The 8,294-nt window shown below is 45.3% G+C and overlaps 1 pseudogene; it reads left to right on the forward strand.

Moving 5' to 3' along the window:
• Positions 1-5,197: 5,197 nt before the first annotated feature.
• On the forward strand, positions 5,198-8,201 carry LOC110586942 (annotated as a pseudogene).
• Positions 8,202-8,294: the final 93 nt, after the last annotated feature.

The raw sequence follows: 8,294 nt of genomic DNA on the forward strand, positions 1-8,294 counted from the left end.
ATTGGGAAATGTGGAACCTAACATGATGTCACCTGGGAAGTGCCTGGAAAATCTCCCTCCCCCAAGGATTCAACCTAATTTTCATTTGAAATTTCACCATCAGTGATACATCCTGTCTTAATTCCCACTGACTTTGTTCTAGTCCTTGTTACCTCTTCTCTGGACTTAAGCCCGTCTCGACGTTTGTCTGCCTGGATCCTGTCTCTCCAACCTCCAGCCTATGCTGCCTCCAGATGACATTTCTTATAGAATAGTCTTGATCGGGCCACTTTCCCATCCAACTTTCTTGTATTTCCCATTTCGTTCAATATGAAGCTTTCTGGTCCCCTCCTGATAAGGTCTCAAATGACGTGTTCAGCGGCATGTCTCATTAATGCTCTCGCTGGTACCTTCTGTTCCCTCACGTGGGCTCCTTGCCTCATCCACCTCAATGCCCTTCTTTGGCTGCTCCTTCCACCTGGTATGCCCTCCTTTTATCCGCTCTAATTCTGCCTACAAAGTATTTCCCATTTCTCACCATCCTCCCCCCGAAGCTGGGCTGGAGCTGCTTTCCCAGAGCCCTCACAATGCTTTAAAATGATAAAAGATCAGGTGTTCCTGGATGGCTCAGTTGGTTGAGCATCCGACTCTTGATTTTGGCTCAGGTCATGATCTCAGGGTCCTAAGATCGAGCCCCAAGCTCAGCATGGAGCCTGCTTTGGATTCTCTCTCCCCCTGTGGCCCTCCCCCACTGCTCACATGCATGTGCTCGCTTTCTTAAAAAAAAATAAAAGATAGATCATATTCTGTGTTTTTCTTGGAAGGTATGTGCATGGCTCTCTGTCTACCAGAGTATGATCTCTCTGAGGGCAGAAATGTAGTCCTTTCCATCCTCATAGGGTTCTGTAAGAAGTAGTGTCTGAGGTATTCATTGACTAGAATCGAAGCAACACTCACTTCTGGTAATTTAATTTTAAATTAATTTGCACAGTACTCCTGCAATGGATAGCAACTTAAGACTTACATAGATAAAATAGAGCTACCTTACGACCCAGCAATTGCACTACTGGGTATTTAGCCCAAAGATACAAATGTAGTGATCCGAAGGGGCACGTGCACCCCGATGTTTATAGAAGCAATGTCCACAATAGCCAAATTATGGAAAGAGTCTAGATGTCCATCGACGGATGAATGGATAAAGAAGAGGTGGTTATATATATACAATGGAATATTATGTAGCCATCAAAAAAATGGAATCTTGCCATTTGTAACGACGTGGATGGAACTAGAGGGTATTATGCTAAGCAAAGTAAGTCAATCAGAGAAAGACAATTATCATATGATCTCACTGATATGAGGAATTTGAGAAACAAGGCAGAGGATCATAGGGGAAGGGAGAGAAAAATGAAACAAGATGAAACCATAGAGGGAGACAAACCATAAGAAACTCTTAATCCCAGGAAACAAACTGAGGGTTGCTGGAGCGGAGGGGGGTGGGAGGGATGGGGTGGCTGGGCGACAGACATTGAGGAGGGTATTTGCTATGGTGAATGCTGTGAATTGTGTAAGACTGATGAATCACAGACCTGTACCCCTGAAACAAATAACACATTATATGTCAATTAAAAAAAAAAAGACATAGTTAAGAGTTAGTTTAGCAGAGTTGTTTTTTTTCTTTTTTTTTTTTCTTAAATTATGATTCATGAAAACATCAGTGTGCACGTGTGTGTGTGTGTGTGTGAGAGAGAGGGAGAGAGAGAGAAAACACATTCATAAGAGGGGAATGGTGTTGAGATGGGGGGAAAGTATGTGTAGAGGTTAGAAGTGAAGGGCACTGAGGAGAACATCTACTTTGCATTGTGCCAAAGAGCACCTCTGCTCATTCCTGAGGTAGCCTGTCTCAATGTTGTACCAAAGTATATCCTTCCCATCTTTTTGATTTTGATTGAAATTTATCCACGAAAACTTTCCTAGTTAACTCGCAACCATCAGCCACTTTGTATCACTCTGATAGGTTAATACATTCTGCATGCGCGTGTCAAGACATTATTGACACAGTCTAATGTATCTTGAGGCTGTCCTTTGCCCGTCTTATCTCCTCTTTGGAGTATCCTTCCTGATAGTATTTCCTATTTAATCTTGTAGCCCTTCTAGAGAAATAGCTCAGGAATACTTGATAGTGGAAGAATTCTTCAGGATTTGTGAGTGGGTCAGAGCCAGCCTCCCCCATGACTGCCCAGAACAGAGATTACGTTTTCCTAGGCTTCCTTGCATCTCGGTGTGGCCATGTGACTGAGTTCTGGTCAATGAGATGTAACCAGAAATGCCACATCTACCTTCCAGAACTGGCTTTTGAAGTAAGAAGTCTCCCCCTTTGGGATCCTTTCTCCTTCCAGCTGAGAGGGATGCCAAGGTAATGAGTGAAGCTTGAGCAACCATCTTAGACTCTGAGGGGCAACCCCTAATGCTAAAAATAGCAGTGTAGCGAGATATAAAGAGCCTGCATCTGTGATGACTTTCTGAAGATGCACTTCGAGACTGCCTACCTCCAGACTTCTTATACATGAGAAATAAGGCTTTTGTCCTGTATAGGTCTTCATGATTTAGGGTTTCACTGTTCACAGCCAAACCTAATCCCAATCACATATGGTCATAGGAAAGAGCAGAGCATGGAGATTTACAAGGAGCCCTCAAGCAAGACCCAAACTGGTGCTTTGCCTAGATAATAATAATTTACAAATCATTAAAAGAGAGAGGAAGAAGATCAAAATTGTATGCTAAAGGGCATGTTCCCTTCTCCTGGGTAAGAGCAGAGAATTTGCCCATAATGCAGGTCAAATGCTCTGGAAGGGCAAGGAGTACCAGTACCCTGAAGTGTGAGCAAGAGGAAAACCACAGAGGTTAAGGAAGCTGGAATGCAATGTGTGCTGGCCTTTTAGGCTATACCAGCAGCTGGCTTCAAAATGGATAAGATGTAGAATCTGGTCATGTGGTACCTTCATTCCTCCACTATGGAACTAATTTTTGTTGATGGCAACTAACATATTAAAATAAAATTGTAGTAATAATACCTCTCCTTATTTAAGCTATTCCCAGGAATTTGAAAGAAGAGTGTCCCAGTCTGGTGTTATTCCACAAAGCAAACTACCCAAGGAAATTCTTGCCAACAATGCAGTGACGTGGGCATCACATTCCAGGAGAGAAACCAAGGTCCAGAAAGAAAAGTGATTCACCCTAAACCCCCCACCTACTTAGTTAATCATAGGATTAGGCTTTGAACACCCCCTTGAGGCTCCTAGGCTAGTTCTTTCTCCTCAGCACCATGTTGTCAGCCCCCTTCCTCTCCCATCCATCAGGGACATCGGTTGTGCCACGGAAAAGTAGGGGGAAGCAGGATGGAATATTTATCTCTGCCCTAGGGTCACAGGTGACCAAACATGGAGCTCGCATCTACCACCCACAAAAGAGAACTTTAGCTTTCAAAATGTTTGTAAAGAAACATCCTTTCACATTGTGTGTCTCTCTGACCTTAAGAAATGGGTTTTGCATGAGATAATGAGGAAGAGTGCCAGCAACACCGATGTCTTTCCATGGGGTCTGGAAATCTCCAAGTCTGGAGCTGACAGGTGGGCTAGTCACAGTGACAGTTTCCAAAAGTTGTGCTTGGGATAATGAAGTGAAAAAAATAAATATGAGGGGTGCCTGGGTGGCTCAGTGGGTTGAGCATCTGACTCTTGGTTTTGGCTCAGGTCACGATCTTGGGGTTGTGAGATCGAGCCCCACGTCGGGCTCTGCACTCAGCGGGGAGTCTGCTTGAGACTATCTCTCCCCCTCTCCGTCTGCCTCTCCCTCCCTCTCAAATAAAGAAATAAATCTTAAAAAAAAAAAGGAAAAAGAAATATGACTAACATGTCCTTGGTACTAGATGGCAATTTCCCAAAGCACAGAGCTCTTCAAACTATCATATTGCTATTAAAAAACAAACAAACAAGCAAACACGTTGTCCCTAAAACTACCCCTTCAGGGTATGTCTTACTCGTTAACAAATTTCTGACACCTGCATGTGTATAAGGGCGCTAAATCCGAGCTGGCTCTAACAAATCCTGATGTAATGGGAGATGTGCTTTTTCACAGGTTCTCTTCGAGGAAAGTGGCCCAGCTTAGAATCTCAGGTTTTTAACATTGACAGAAACCTCTTAGTTCAATATATAAGTAATCCAGTCCCCTCATTTATAAATGCGAGAATTTGAGGTCTCAAGAGAAGCAAGATTGTGACCAAGGTCACAAAGCTAGTTGAGGTTTTAATAAGTATCTCTCCCATTCCTTTCATATCACCGCAGAACAGATTAAAAAAATATTTGTTCCTCCCTTCTGTTTTCTCAGCCACCAGCATTCCAACTGAGGCCTCACGTTTGGAATCATAAATACGGAACAACAAAGCACTGCTATATACAATTTATCAAATGACGATGGTGATTTTTTTGTACTCTGGAGGAACAAAATGTATCATCACCACTCACTCTCACTTTCGTTGTCAGCTTTTGAGGCATGGGTTGAACTGGTTGTTCTTTGCACTGAGGTGTGTGTGTGAGGATGTCATGTGTTAACAGCTAATTAGTAGCACCGCCGAGCAGAAGGAGACCTTGCTAACAGAACCGAGTCTCTGAGCCACGGTGGTGCTGGGTCCAGTGGTGGCTCTTAGACGTCAGCAAACCCCAGCACAACAGAGACATTACCCAGGGCTAGGGAGCAGCCGACGACCTCATTTGGAGCCTGCCGAGTAGCTGTGTTGGCCATTGGTCTGAGCAAAGTGCTAGATGCCTACAGGGCCCTGGTAACCCAGCACTAGCTCCCCACTCCTCTTCTAGATAGTCACATGGAACAAACTGCTGGTGCCAAAAGAAACTGCACATACTTGTGAAAAGAGCCACGGCGCTAAGAGAAAGAAACTGAACCGTAGCCACCACTCTACCTCCAGCTGGGTGAAGTGAGGTCCCCAACCCCATCCACCTGCATGGTCAGCGTTGGATTTGGCCAAGCTTTCATTTCCCGGGGCAGAAGTTACCAGAAATCGCATGCTTTCGGGGGGAGAAGGAGAGAGAATGCCCTCTGAATGGAAGATAACTAGGAGGTGGTAAAATCCACATCTTGTATACCTAACTTCTCTGATCTCCTGTGGATAGCATCACTAGGACCTACAATAGCAACGTTCTCGTTGATGACTCCAGGGAATTCGGTATTTTACCTTCATTGAAACTGATTCGGATGTGGTGCTTTCGCGTTTCATTTTAGCCATCTCGAATGGGAAGGGAGCTTGCTTTCCCAGCTTTGACTCGGAAAAACAACTAATGAATTCACCAAATATTTGTTCAGCACCCTCTCAACAGGCACGGGCCTGTGCCCAGAGGCTGGGATGAAAGCTCGGACTGGCACAATTCTGGGACTATAGTGAAGGCATCATGCAATTCATGCAAATGCCCCATTGGGTACCAACTCTGGCCCGGGCCGAGAAGGCTGTTTTGACATTCCTATTTTGAGATTGCCACCGTCACTGCATTATTTTTTTTCCCTTCACAGGGAATACAAAAATTTCTGAACTCTTGTCACTGGTGTTTAATGAAAACTAACAGAAACCGACTGTCATGCAGAACACAAAGAATATAATTGGTTTCACAATTACTTAATGCTCCTAAAAAAACAACAACAACAACCAAACCATAGGGACTTCTAGTTAAACATGGCAGATTAAAAAAAAAAAAAAAGACTATACCTCCAGTCCCTCTCAAACTCCCACTAAGATGACAGGAAGAGAAAGGAAAAGCACCCATCAATAAGGACTTCGAGAACAAAAGAGGAAATAGCCATGTTTTGAAAGCCGGAGAGCAGATGGATGGGCAATCACTGACTTAGTAGGGCAAAAGAAAGCTGAATGGCAAGCGCCTATGAGAAGTGAAGCCAACAGCCAGGATGAACGGGGCCACAGAAGTCTGGAGAGTCTCCGCGGCAGGGGCACCCGCTGCCCCCGCTGGGGCGGGGGCAGGACTGGAACCGGGGGAGTAGTTCAAAGTCTGTTGAAGTGGTATCTCCTACAGCGTCCCTTCCCTCCCGAGTACAAGACAGGAGGTTTATGCTCAAAAGAGACTGAGCAAGAAGATCTTGGACTAGGGACCACTGGTCACAGCTGAGGGCACCTGTGACCTACGGCAGCCAGGGAGACTAAGGAGGGGGGTACGTCTGCACACCCAGCCATGCCACCAGCGGCACTGTTGTACTCTCACTCCTAGAATGCTGGCAGCCAGGCTTGCAAATGCACCGGCAGAACGGAGGCTTCCTCGGCAAACTGATCTGCCCAAGAGAAAGTATCCACAGATACTGCGGTAACTGCGATTAGCAGAATAGTGTCCATGTCCTAATCCCTGCAACCTGTGCCTATGTTAGATGACACGGCGAAACAGAGTGACGGGGCAGATGGAATGGAGATTGCTCATCAGCTACCCTTGACATAGGGAGAGTGTCCTGGGTCGTCCAGGCGGACCCAACGTGATCCCCAGGGTTCTCAATGGTAGCAGAGAGAGGCTGAGTCAGAGGTCAGAGTGATGTGCCGTGAAAGGAGCTGACCCACTGTTGATGGCCCTAAAGATGGAGGAAGGGAGCCAAAGCCCAAAGAGTGGGAGTGGCTTCTAGAAGCTGGGGAAAAGGAAGAAAACAGATCCTTCCTCAGAGGCTCCAGAAAGGAATGCAGCCCTCCCGACACCCTAGTTTCAGCCCAGCGAGACTGTACCAAACTTCTGACCTCTACAACTGGAAGATAAATAAAATGTGTTGTTTTGAAGGGCCAAGGTTGTGGTCATTTGTTGCTGCTGAGATAGAAAACTATGCAGATACTATACAGGGGACCCGACTCCTGATCAGTGAATCCCATCAGTCGCAAATCCCGCCCATACTCTCTGGGCTGCCGTTAGCATTTTACAGCATCCAAGGAATAACAGGTATTTGAAGGAAATATCTAACATAAAAGGCAAAGTTCAAAATTGATAAACATCACAGAGGGAAGAGACCATGAAGGGACCAGAAGAAAATGTAAAGAAAAAGTAAGCAAACCAACCAACCAACCAACCCTCAGAGAAATAAGAGAGAATATTGTATCCATGAAAGCAGAACAAGAACGGAGTGCCCTTAAAAAGGAACATTAAAAAAAAAAAAGGAACATTTAGCAGATTTAAAGAGCTCTTTGAATTTAAAAATAGAATAGAATAAATACTAAATTAGAAATGCAGAGAAATAAGTTTAAAAACCTGTGAAAAAGAGGTCTATGGCAAGCCATGGACGTGGGTCCCTGTTAAAGGTATCAAGAATAAGTCCTACTTTGGGACGCCTGGGTGGCTCAATCAGTTAAGCATCTGCCTTCAGCTCAGGTCATGATCCCAGAGTCCTGGGATCGAGTCCCACATCGGGCTCCCTGCCCGATGCTCAGAAACACTTATTAATCCAGGACAAACATGGGTACAATATACCCAAAACAGTTCATGTAACCTACAGAGAGGTTAATTGTCAGATTGCTCATGCCCGTATAGAAAGGGATATGGTAGTCTGCACAGCGAAAGCTCATGAGCTTCCAGAGTATGGTGTGAAGACCGGCCTGACAAAGCGTGCTACCCCACATGGTACGGACCTGCAGTCTTCTCAGTGGGTTTGGCAGAGACAAGATCTCCGGAGGCCAAATGGGGATGACCAGAAACAAATATAAGGAGGAAAGCATTGGTTGTCAACCGGGTGCTTCTACCTGCTGTTTGAATGCAGGCCTTGCCTGAACTACCACTGGAATTTTGGAGGCCCTCACAGTACCACGCGATTCCCTCGTTGTGATTCCGAAAGCAAGGAATCCAATGCAGACATACACTGGAGGCACACCGTGGGTCAGATCATTGCAGATGACGCATGTTACCTAATGGACGGGAGGAAAGATGCTTACCATATTGCTTACCAGAAGCAATATGCTCACTCCATAAAGAACAACATAAACTGCAGACATGACGGAAGAGACGTCCAAGAAAACTCATACTGCTATATGGGAGAAGCCAGTCTATAAGAAGAAGCCTAAGAAAGAACTTCAAAAGAAGTGGCAGAACTGTTTCAGAATATCTCTTGCTCAGAAGAGAGATCATGTAACTCAGAAGAGGGCAGACTTCCTCAGAGCTCAGGAGCCGGCTCCTGAGAGCTAAGCCAAACCACAATTTTCTGTGAAGGTTTTTCAGATAAAGACAAGCTTATTGGCCAAGCAGGTAAGGGAAGGGAAGGGAAGGGGAGGGGAGGGG

The sequence above is a fragment of the Neomonachus schauinslandi genome, chromosome 8, assembly GCF_002201575.2.
Source record: "Neomonachus schauinslandi chromosome 8, ASM220157v2, whole genome shotgun sequence".
NCBI classification, from domain to species: Eukaryota; Metazoa; Chordata; class Mammalia; order Carnivora; family Phocidae; genus Neomonachus; species Neomonachus schauinslandi.